Source organism: Apus apus, chromosome 2, assembly GCF_020740795.1.
Source record: "Apus apus isolate bApuApu2 chromosome 2, bApuApu2.pri.cur, whole genome shotgun sequence".
Taxonomy (NCBI): Eukaryota; Metazoa; Chordata; class Aves; order Apodiformes; family Apodidae; genus Apus; species Apus apus.
Genome location: NC_067283.1, coordinates 45,091,711 through 45,104,531, shown reverse-complemented (window position 1 = coordinate 45,104,531; position 12,821 = coordinate 45,091,711). Strand labels below are relative to the sequence as shown.

General features: G+C 39.1%; 1 protein-coding gene across 3 annotated transcripts in view; it reads right to left on the bottom strand.

Annotated features, from left to right (window-relative positions):
* TMEM108 (transmembrane protein 108) overlaps positions 1-12,821 on the bottom strand; it is a 257,116-nt gene that overhangs the window by 149,333 nt on the left and 94,962 nt on the right. For 2 of the 3 annotated variants that reach the window (XM_051610744.1, XM_051610741.1), the window contains exon 3: positions 10,365-10,494. The exons of the other annotated variant lie outside the window; for it this stretch is intronic. The gene's annotated coding sequence lies outside the window, so the exon portion shown is untranslated. The remainder of the gene's footprint in view (positions 1-10,364; positions 10,495-12,821) is intronic. 3 annotated transcript variants of the gene reach the window in all.

Sequence of the window (12,821 nt, the reverse complement as noted above, 5' to 3'; positions counted from 1 at the left end):
CTTCCCAATACACTGTGTGTGCTATGACAGAGATCCCAACAGACCCCACCTCTGCAGCTAGTTACTGTATTTAGAAAGGGTCTGCAGTGCCAGAATGCAAAGTGGTGGATTACTTCTGACCTTTACCTAGTTACATGATTACTCAGCTGACAGCTACAGGCAGTAAGCTCCAGTAATAAGAAACCAGCTTGAAGAGTGCTTTGGTGATCATGGTTCTCAAGTTTGGCTGCATTTTTAACATAGTAGCAAAAAATCCTGCATTAGACCAGACAAGATAGCCTCTCTGATATTAAAGTGGTTAAGCAGCTCTCTAAAGAAAGAATTTTAGCTTTTAACATTTACACAAAAAAATAGAGGGTCATGAAACAGGGATAGGAAGGAAACAAAAAGATATGCCTCTTTTTTTTTCCCCTCTTATTTTCAAACTAATTTTTATGCTCTAATGACTCCAGGGCAAGAAGCATTTCAGTATGATTCATAGTATATCTAACTTGAAAAGAAAGACAATGCCAAGGCCCTGTGGAAGAGATTTATGAGGAATTACCTTTCACTTAAAAGTTGATTTAGGGTCAGAGTGTTTCTCTGCAACAAAGGTAGAAGGAAGGTAGACTAAAGTAGACATACAAAGGTAGGAAATACTTCCCAGTGAGGAACTCTCCCAGGACCTGAGAATTCTGACTTCTACTTGTAGCATTCCTGTTGTCACACTGTTAAGACCTTGGGAGGAAGATTTATGACATGTAATGGGGCTAGCTTCCATTATTCCACTCAACACCATACTTCCAGTCATAAATAGCTGCACTAATTACAACACCATTACTTACGGAGCACTGCCTAGCATAAGTCAAATACTGCCTTAGAAAGGTATTGTGAAGTTTTAATTAATACACAAGAAGCTTGGAAAGCCTGAGACTAGTTCACTGCATCACTGCAAGGTAGCATGCCACAGCTGGAGAGCTTTATTACTGGCAGTTTGAAGAAAAATAGCCAATGATCCTTCTGTTGCAAAACATCTGTGCATTTGCTGTAACCCATTCATGCATTTTATACCACAGAGGGAAAATGAAGGTGATTCAGTATGACGGGAGGTTAAACCAGAGATAAAAAGCATTGAAAGAAATATGTGGAAAAAATTTCACAGCTACCCTTCCTGCAATGCTTCAGTGAGTTTTCTCCTCCTCACATAAAAACTTCTTAGCCTTTCAGTATTCCCCATGGAGAGTTACCCATGTTAGATTTCAGGATATTAAACAGAGTTTATGCTACTTGCGCAGAGTGTGAAAATCATCTCCCCACCCCTTCAATGCCTTCCCCAAGCCACTCTCCCAAGCTCCTGCCTCAGAACCAAGCTGCAATGGCTGCACTATTAGACTGTGTACTAGACTAGCTTTGTACTATTAGTTCCTGGTATCTAAAATCACCTTTTCTTCTAAAAAAAGTCACCACTGGCAGCCATGTAACCAAAATTAATGTTTATAGGAAGCTCTGCTGGTACTCGGTACCCTGTGGTTCTTGAAAATTAGGCACACATTCTGAGAAGTAGGCAACTATAGTAGAAACTTGTTCACTAAAAGGGTTATTAAACACTGGAATAGGCTGCCCAGCAAGGTGGCTGAATCACCATCCCTGGAGGAGTTTGAAAGACGTGTAGATGTGGTGCTGAAGAACATGGTTTAAGCACTGGACTTGGTAGAGCTGGGTTAATGGTTGGTAAAGCTGGATTATGGTTGGACTCTATGATCTTAAAAGTCTTTTCCAACTGGAACAATTTTGTGATTTCTAATCCTAAATATGTAGCCCCCACCCCTTCAATATTCTAACATTCTGTATGTTACATATATAACTTTAATCTACAAATCTTGAAGCACTTCCCAGATGTAACTCCATGCAGCAACACCCACCTTCCAGGGCAAATGCACCATTATAAAAAGAAATATCACATTTTAAGATGTCTTGCCACATTTTATATCAATGTCCATAGGTCCTAGTGGGAGCCTTCAAATCAGTCAAGACTTGCTGCCTAGCCCATCTCATTATTACACTGAGCAACAATCTGTTTTCATGGTTTTTTAAGGATGCTAAAAGCTTTTTACATTTACTAGCTTGTTACACAGGGAACTTTGCAGAAGCAGCTGAACCATTCTCCTCACCTGGAGTCAATTATTTGTCTCATTATGAAGAATTTGAGTATTCTTAAAAAATGATCTTTGACATGAACACAAATAAAGATATTTAAAAAATCTGTCTTTGACATGAACATAAATTCCTCTCAGGGAAACACATTTGTTTAAAACACATTTTTTCTACATTCCTCTTTGCTCCACTCAAACACATGCACACCTTAGATAAGAGAGTGCCTCTGACACCTGAAGCAGTTAGACATTTTCTGCCGTTCTTTGGGGAAAGAGCAACAGGAAAAAGGGCAGAACAGCTTCCTCTACACCTGGACACTTCTACTGAGCAGTCCAGACAGTCTTCATACCTGAGAGTCAACAGTCTAGGGAAATTTTTAAGGAACACATTGCTAACAGGTTTCATCACATCACTCTCCTTGCCTTTTCTACTTGTGCAGGGGAAAAAAATCACACCACTTCTTTCCCAGAAAGGGCTATTTAATTAGATCTGCTTTGCACTAATCTGCCACGTGTACCACACATGCTTCAGGTCATTCTATTTTGGTATTTTATTCCTGAGGTTGCTTTAAATTAAGTGATGCCACTTACATCAGAGATAAATCAGGCATTAGGATTTCCCAGCTTAATGCTGGATGAGCTATTGGAAATTACCACCTCCACTTCTTGCCAAAATTTCTTTAACAAGTTCCAAATTTCCTTCACTCCTCTAAGCCTGGAAGTCAGGTGTCCTGCAATTTGAATCAGGGGAGCAGCAACATTAAATTAGAAAAGATACTAGATGCAACAAGACTGGAAACTCTCAAGAGATACCCAGCAGGAAGCCACTGGGAAATCATGCATGACCGTGTGAATAGCACAAAGCACTGAATTTATATATATATTTATAAAAATATATATATACGTAGCTGCAATTGAAGCTGCAAGAGACAGGCATGATGATACACATGCTGTCTAATAAGTTCAGCACAACAGGAATGACAGCAGGATTTCCCTGTAGATGAAGAGGCATTGTGTAAATCTATTTGATCTGAAATTAGAAAAGACAAAATTCTAAATACCAACATGAAAATGTGTTTGAATGTTTGTGACTGGGAAGCAGAATATTTCTTCTTCTCTACAGAGCAAAAGTTCAAGAGATGACAGTCCCAGGAGAGAAACAAAGAAGATCCCACTTAGTGTAAAGCTGGATAAAAACAGATTGATCACCTGTAAGCAGATAGCTAAAATTAACATGGAAAGGTGCAGTAAGATGAAGGAATAATTTTAGTGGCCTAAGGGGAAGGATGGAAGATGTCAAATCCTCCAAAAGGAGGAAACCACCAGAAGACAAACATATGGAGTTCAAAAAATGAATAATTATGTAAGATACTGCTGAAAAAAACTTAAAAATACAGTATTATTAAACTGCCAAAAGAAGTCCAAAATAAGAGTAGTGTGGTGGTTCCTGCCAATTGGTACCTGACAGACTCCATTCTGAAAGCTATTAGGTTGTGTGGCAGAATCAGGAAATGAAGTAGAAAAAGCATGCCTAAGACATCAGTATGTTAAGAGAGATTCCACTCAAGGACACAAAGATCACATCTGAAAAGTGGAAGCAGCAACTGCAAATTAATAAGCCTATCATGACAGGCAAAACATCCTTCAATTTAAAGAAAAGCTCTGAGAATAAGATTCTATATGTACCATTTTTGGTGAACAGTTGCCTCTACCCTAACACAAGGGCAGCTAATAAACCACAGCAGAAAGAATAGTACAAGGTGACTCCCTGAAGTTCTTCTTAGCTTTGAGTCTCTTCTGGAGAATGGTGTGGAAAAGAAAAAAAAGACTCCATGTAGAAAAGAATGTAGCAAAACTACCTGAAGTTTATAGACAATATATCCTACCTCCAAAATGTGACTAAGGTGAGCAAGGAAAGCCAGCAGTGGATGCAGCTAGATAAGCATAAGAGTGTAATTCTTCAGGGCACTCAAATTACTGGGACAAAGAATATATTTTTCAAAAAAGCATCAATCTCTTCTTTGAATACCTAAAAAAGAAAGCAAGTATTATGATGCTTTTGTAATCAAAATACAACCCAAACAGAGGTTTGTAGGATATTAAATGCTTAGTTAGCAGTTCACCAGGATGCCTAGACAAAGCTGACTGCTGCTTAAGTTGTTCAAACTAGACCAAAATCACATAATAATACTCTGCATTTTTAAAAATCTGGATCTTCAGCAACTGCATGTGTATTTTCCTCCTCATTTCCTTCCCAAAGTCAAAGAAAGATAGTACTATTACTTCATTTAATCAAAGCAAAGACTTAAGGTGGGTAAACCAGGCAATTTGGCTAAAGCCATGCAGAAAAACCCAATCAGATCTTGTGGGTAAAACCATGGTCCGACTTTCTTTGTCTTGCTTCCTAGAGAAAGAAATCACCTTTCCTTCTTTTGACATAGCTTATCACATATATAATTTTTATATACATTTAGAAAGATGCTAACAACTTAAATTTGGTTCTCACACTGAAATGCATGGAAACATGCTTACACACAGCAGTTAGAAGTAAAAAAAACTTTCCCCACTTTTAAGCACTTTGATTCAGCACTCAACTAGCTCTTTGCAGCTATAAACAACTCCAGCTACATCCAAAGAGCATGCTGGCTTTCACTTGTGAAACTTCACATGATGTGCTTCTACCTTCCTACTCACAGGCATTCCTTTGACTTCTTAGCACCTGCTGGTGGCAAGCTAAATACTGAAAGACATTTGTTTAAAAAATAATTTTACTTTGCATTTGCTTTTACAAAGGCTTGTTTTTAAGCAGTATACATCTAACCACATCTAAGCAATTAGCACACACATGTAAGGAGGAATAAAAAAGACGACAACAAACAAAAAAAGAGAAGGTTCTATCACAAACAGAGCTTTAAAAACACACTTTTAGTGATCTAACATATAATTAACAGCATAAATACAGAAATAAATACACAAGTCACGCTGTATACATTTGTAAACTTTTCGGTACTGACTTAATTTCCAGTATGAGGTTCTTTATTTACGGGGACCTCTTTAGCACACAGTGATGCTGGCTCAGCTGCAACCTCACCTTTCCAGTCAGATTTGAGTTTAAAGTTCAGTTTGGCCTCTTTCTCATAAGAGGCTGAACTCCAAAACTGAGTCTCTCCTGATGTTCTACACATTTTTGTACTCCCTTTACTATTTTCAGTTCTTTTCCTGAACTGCAAATAGTTGAAATGAAGTGTGACTGTTTTACTCACTTTAAATCTCACCTCAAAACACACAGCTGAAATTCAACAGACTGATCCTTAATCTAACTGAGGGTAGGGTGGCATGTCCTCCTCATTTTGCATGAAGACCAACCCACTCGTGTAAGAGTATTGAGAGAACAGTTCAAGTCTGCTACTTGGTTCTAGAAGAGGAATTTAGTTCTCTGCTTTAGATGATCCTGGGCTAATCTCAGTGGCCATCTGTATGGGTGGGGGGCTAAGGGCATTTCCCCACCTCAGGTAGCTGATACCAGGCTGTCCTCAAAACCATGACTCATGGTTTGTGGCGAACCTTATGCTAAATAAGTAGACACCTAATAGTGTCCCAGCTTTTGTTTTTGTGATTGGTAAGGAAAAAGAGGAAGCACTAAGCACCCTGCGTAATCAGGTATCCACTTTGTTCTTTTACCCAGGGTCTACGGATTGTCTTAGATTTATCTCATAGCAGATTTAACTTTCTATCAGATTTTCCAGTCTGATTTTACATAGCATACCTTTTATATCAAACTAGCTATCAAACAAGAGGTCATACTCTCAAGCTTTCTCCACTTCCTGATGGATTCCCCACCACACTTGACTCCTTTTAAATGCACCCATAAGACTTTTTTCATCCACATTGTACATAAGTCTCTTACTAGCCAAAAGAAATATTATTATTATTATTACTATTAGGAATAGTAATCAGTCTTCTCTGTGCCAGATCAGAAAGTGCAGTGGATTATGCGTATTCAATGGCATCAGCGTGAACAAAATATTCTCAGAACTACTGCATTTCCATCTAGGAAATATGTTGCCGTGTATTTCCACAAGGAAATAATTACAGGATCACGTGCTACTTGAATAGATGGCTAAGTAGCAACAAGTGTTTAGGTATTATTTACTTTTAAAAATACATACTCCTCACAGAAACAAATTAAAAACAGAGTTGTATCAATTATTCCTCAGTCACCCACATCAAAACGAGACCTTTTTGACTGTGAAGACTCTAATCTCTCTCCATACTCCATTCTTCCTTTTGATGGGTTTTAAATATAATATTCTGTGACTAGTGTCCAATGCTAGTAGTAATAAATGGAAGCAAGCTCAAACACACCTTATTGTTGGCTCTGTTGTTACTTCTGTATCTTAACGACTGCTTCAGGAGGTCTAACTTACAAAACTAACTCCTTAGGATTTAGCTCATGGAGGATCAGTGACTTCCAGCATGCTCTTTAGTAGCAAGAGGGGAAAATAAAAATCTTGGATTGCTAGCTGCTACCTCATCTTTTTACTTCAGGCAGCACTGGGAAACACTGCAAAGCAGAATTTATCACCAGGGACAAGGAATCAAAAGGGCTGAAATTAGAAAAGACAGTTTGGCTGCTTTCAATTCAAGTGGAAGTATTATGAAAAAGTGTTTCAAATTATGTCACACAGGGCAAGTGTTACAGCAGTTAGTAGGAACTTACTGTGCCAGCAAATGTCAGGAAAAATGACACTGCAGGGCAGGTGAGCTGTATCTCACCCTCCCTTCCAAAAGGGAAAGGCTTCCCCCCACCACTAAGCTGCTGCTCCCATTTTCCAACTGATTTAAATCAAACTGCTCTTATTCAAATCTAAACAGCATGGAGGGAGTACTATAGTGACATTATGGGCAACTTTCTGGATCCTTCCCTACTTGCAGGGATGAAATATTTCAATTCTCCATCACCTTAAAACACAATCACCTCGAGGCTATAGCGTTGCATATGCAAATCCATGCCTGCAGGTTCTTAAAGCCACTGCTTACCAAGCTGATGAAAAATGTCTAACAGTCCCCTGTGCTCCCAGTTCTGTACCCATCTAATCTTTCTTGCCTTCATGATCATAAACTCTTTGCAGAAAGGTGCATTTGCAATTTATGCTGGACTTGGCACGGTACTTGGCACAACTGAGGCCTTGTCAACGGGTCCCTCAGCGCTACTAGTAAAAGTGAATTACAGGAACATCAAATTCAGTGTACCAGAAAGGAGAAAGAGTTAAGTCATAAACAAACTCAGTTTATTTAATCTAACTATAAGAAAAGCTTTCACTGAACTGTGAACTCCTAGCAAAACAAACTGGGTTGAATTCAGCTCTCCTGGAGTTTGAAAACAAATGTTTCCATCATAAGTTACCAGTGCTTCAATATAGAGAACAAACACATCTTTATGTTCTGCAGCAAAAAAGACAAGAGCTACTTAACATTTTGATGAGTTGAAAGAAATTTTTACTTAGTTTTGAACTTCTCTAGTACATAACTTCCCAGAAATTTTTTAGATGCTTCTTCTTCAGGCTTTAATTTAAAACTTAAGACTGCTGAAAAAAAAAACAACAAACTTAACTGAAACTCACATAGCTTCTCTTAATATCAGAATACCTGTGTTGGGTATAAACCAGAAGGTAGTCTGCTCCTTTAGTTCCTAAGCTTTGTTTGATGATTCAGTCATTTCTCAGAAAAAAAAAAAAAAAAAGGTATAAACACACCTAGAAGGCTATCAAGAATAATGCCCACAAATAAATGGCATTATTAAGTTCAGGGACTCAAGGTCTGGCTTTGATTTAAGCCACTGTTACCTCCATTTATTTACTCTATCCTATAGCTGCAGGCTATCATCCCAAATAGAAGAGTCACTATAGTAGACCATCTCAGGTGCTTTAAAGCAGAGAGAACACAGCACTAAAAGAGCAATGAAGTTTTAAGTGAAAACCAAGACCATATACAGAAGCAGCTGGGCTGCGAGCTCTCATTTCCACATGACAACTCTGCAGGGATGACAGCCTTTGGCAAATGAAAACTAACAAAGCAACTCTGGGGCTCTAACAACATTTTTGCTGTAAGTGCCTATAAATTCATTTAACTAAGACACTGTAGACACTCTGACCTTGTACGTTTTTCTTAGCCACTAGTACCCATCCTTTTCAGAAAGGACTTCATTTATGTGCAACTCTGTCTGTCAATGACTTGTGTTCTGAATGGCTGGACTTGAGCTATGTCTGTGTAAGCAGAAATTTGCCTCTATCCCCAGAACGGCTGCTGCAAGAATGCAAATCCTATTTGGAAGGATTACTTGCCACGCAACAGCCAGAGGCCCTGTCCAAGACTGTGCTCTTTCCCATTTCAAGAAGCAAAACTCAGAAGCTCCAATTTCAAAAAGAACATGATTAAAGCAGGCAAGGTGGCAGCATGAAATACTATTCTCATTTTGCCTATGCAGAACCAAAGCTGTCATTTCTCTCCCCCAAAAAATATTAGGAATATAAAGCTGGGAATTTCACAAAATACAGGTATAAAGATGTTCAAGCAAAAAAAAAAACAAACAAACAAACAAAAAAACCAAACAAACAAAAAAACAAAAACAAAACAAAAAAACCACACAAAACAAAAAACCAAACACCAGACCAGGCCAGCATTTATACACATGGAAGCTGGCAATGACTGGTGTCAATAGATTCCACTAGAGCACTTGTGTGGACACCAGGGGTCACATAAGCATCTAAAAGGGGACATAGAAATCTTAAGGGAAGTGTCTGCTATGTAGACCAGATCATGCAGTTTTTATGGTGTACCTACATTCCACCATAACAATAATTACAGAAAATTACTGGAATGTCCCAAGTACTCAAGAGTTTGAATGTGTTCTTCCTTGTAAGTTGTATTTGCTATTCCTTATCTTTGCATTTTCCAGATACTTCACACATTTCATTCTTGTTGTTTCAACACACAAGGGAGCACCTCCTGTTGCCATGGGATGCAGTGCCACAGTATGTTACACTCCTCACCTTAGGAAGAGGATCTCTTCAATTTAGCTCTTCCACAAAAGAAGAATGAGAGATTAATCTTATGCTTGCAAAAATAGGAGACTGATAGTGCTGGACACGGGTGGCCAGTATTTCTTTACATAATAGAAGCTATGACAGTGCATTGCCCCAGCGTAGATGGTTCCCTCATCACTTAACACTGGCTGGTGAAAATGGAGAAATGGAGTGCCACGCTGACTTCAGCTGAAAGTGCTCTCTGGGTTAAAGCAGGCATCAGCTAAGACCAGTTGTAACCACCCCTTTTTGCAGCTGCACAGCTGCCTGATTTGAGCTCTTGAGTAACACAGAGCTGGTATTGTGGTTTTGCATTTGCTCTGTAGCAACCTTGCATTGATCAGAATTGTTAGAGTATGAATAAGTCCCCCACTGACATTCCCCACCCATGCAGAGCTACATCATCTTGGAAATGAGAAATTTACTTTTAAATTAGTTTGCTTCAAGTGTTCCTACCTGTGCTTTGTACCTTCCCTGAAACAACTCAGTAAAGGAAGAATTCAGAATAAGTGATAGTAAACCCAGGCATCAGGCAAAAGATGTAAAGAAGATGTATCAAGCTCTACACCACTCTCAACTTAAGCAGTAAGTAATTAGTTTTTATTGGGATAGACAGAAAATAAAAATGCATCTGCTTTTGTACACAAGCCATGTGACAACCCCAAAAGTGAAAGAACACTAAGGCTGTGCAAAGAAAATGGCATAACTTGCATCTCCAGTTAGAAACTTCTTCTGGCATTGACATGAGAGATGTTTTCTCCTGATTAACATCCTGCATGGGAAAGTCTACTACAATCTACAGCAATTAATAAGCACATAAAAAAGATGCCTTTGATAAGTGGGAAGGTCTCCTATTGGAACATGCTGAAAATAGACGACCTGTGGAGCTATTTGAACAGAAACTACGTAATAAAACTGAGTTTTACAGGCTCCATTTGTCAATTACTTTTGAAAGCTGAGGCCTTTTTGGGTCTGAATATAGTCCAGCTGTCAGCCACATTATCACATTGTCAGCCACAGTTATTAGCAGCGAGCCACTAGGCTGAACGAGCTTTGGAGAACATCTCCATTGCCATCTGGGCAGTGCCAATAAAGAGAGCTGCACTGCACAGAAACAAACCAGCAGAAAAATCCTTTCATGTCTTACCTTGTAAAGGGAAGAGCAGATGCCTTCAAACATATCAATATCCATACAGTCCATTGGTTCAGATCTTCCTGGCAATAGCAAATCTTCCAGCTTCTTGTTTTCTTATTTTTAATCTGCCAGCTGGTACAACCTGTACATTTACACAAGTGGGTGTGTTATTCCAAGTTGTTTGTTCATCCCATTCTACAAAGCATTCAATTTAAATATATATGGCTCTGTGTCACTTGGCTCCTATTGCTCTCCAGAGCTTTCACTGTAATGGATTACACACCACAGTGTTTCTGCAGGGTATTGATTTTTGGGAATATAAGTAGAGGACCCTTTAGAATTTCTCTGCAGACCTTCCAGAACATCACATTCCATAAGTGTAAATCTTACATATTTGAGAAAATGCTCCTACCTTAAGAAATTCAAACAGTTTTACAAAAAACACCACCAACAACAACCAAACAAAAAGGCTAAATCGTACCTCTGAATATTTCTTTGTCAATTTATTTGTTAAAGGTTGATTCTTGTGAAAAAGGACTAGGTTAAAATTAAATACTAGTTCAGGAATAGCAATGCTACTAATGTAAGAAACTGGAGGTTGTCAGAGTGGCCAACATTTAAGTTGAGCAATTAAGGTAGCAAAGGAGGAAAAAAAAAAAAAAAAAAGTCCTTCCAAGAAAGGGAATTCGAACACTGGTCAAAGTTTTATTCAGGAGCAGAGGGATTTTATTTGGTAGAACTACTCAGGAATCACAGTGAGATTCCTCAAGTATATCTACAGCTGTAGTGTCTTCCAAGTATTTAGATTTGGTCATCCAAATCAAAAGAAAAAAAAAACCTGAAAACCAAGCGACAGGTTCTCTGCATAGGCACTACAGTTTTCATTGGCAAAAGCTACAGGGGACTCATTTCTATATGCTTGACCCTCACTGAAGACTGTACAGCATAGGGAGCACTACATGCTTACCTGGCATACACCCCTCCCCACCCCACCAGTATCTTGATGCCTTAAATGCAGGATCTCCAAGCAGAAGACATTTTCAAGCTGGATTTTACCAAAACACATTTTAGTTTCATGAAAGTTCATTTAAACAACAGAAGGCAATTTTCTGTTTACTGGCAGTCTACATCACTTCAGCTCTGCTTTGCTGAGCTGTGTTAACTTCTCAAAGCATTTGATTGTTCCATTATGAGATTTCACCAGACACCCATGGCTCCAGCCCCACGGCACAAAACATGGGATGCACACCACTTGCTGCTCTCTACATTTTGGCTGCTGCTGCTCAAAAGCTGCCCCTGCTCTCTACAGAAACTGCTTACAAGTATTTCAAAGGTTAGTATAGCTTCATGTGTCATCTTATCTGGGCTGCTCTCTCCCTTCCTTTTTTACTATGGAAAACTGTAGTGACTTGCTTTCACCTCACTTCACACAAATTGCCTAAAAAATATTAGCAATGGTATATTATTAACAACTTGTAGCCTTACTTCCTGCTGTAACTTCCCACTGCAAAAGGGTAGCACAAAAAGCCACACTGTCAGCGCACAGCAGAGCTGGCCTGTCACATGCTGATGGCACAAGGTACATCTGATTTAATTGACATTTAAATCTGAAACTCCTGATGGAGTCAGAAAAAGCCTTGATCCTGGAGATGTTTCAAGTGAGCTGTGCCTCCTCCTTGATGCAGACAAATCTTAATATGAAAAGTCATGCACTGTTGCCCTAGACTCCTTGACTGAATCTCCAGAAAACTTCCAACCCTACGTAGGCTCTCATTTTGACCCAACAATTTTCAAGACTTGATTTCACTGAAGTGCAAGATTTGTCCTTCAGAAGTACTGGCTAAAATGAGAGCTGGAACTTCACATGGAAAAAATACAACATTCACTCTTACAAATTAAGCAGCAGAACGCAAACTGATAGGAAAAGTTTACTAAGCATGCCTCACTATGCAGTCTATCTGAACATTTCCAGACCATATTTTCATTCAATCCATGGCTCGGGACCACTAATTAGGGCAAAACGTCCCTCTTTGTGACAGTGGAGCATATAGAGACTGGCATGGAGAATCAATGTGTGTTGTGATTCCACTGTATATTACACTCATTATATCATATTTGTGTGATTTCAGCATAATGTTGTATCACTCCTTCAAAATTCAACATATCGTCAAATACCTTCAAATAAGTACATTGGTATTAAGACATCAAACTCCCCTGCCATCTCAGAACCGTTGGATAGACTAGAGCCTGTAGTTCAGGACTGGCAGCTGCCAAGTCTCCTTGGCATTAAACAACCAACCATCTCAGTGAGAAGGTGTTCAATCTCCTTGTTCCTGTAGCACCAAGGAGACTTGAACCAAGCAGGGTCTAGACAGAGGTAAGAGGCTGCTGTGCTTTGGGTGGTGGGAGAAAGACACACTTCACTGAACCATGGTCTAGATCACTCAACTTGGCAGGAAAAGGCAGCAG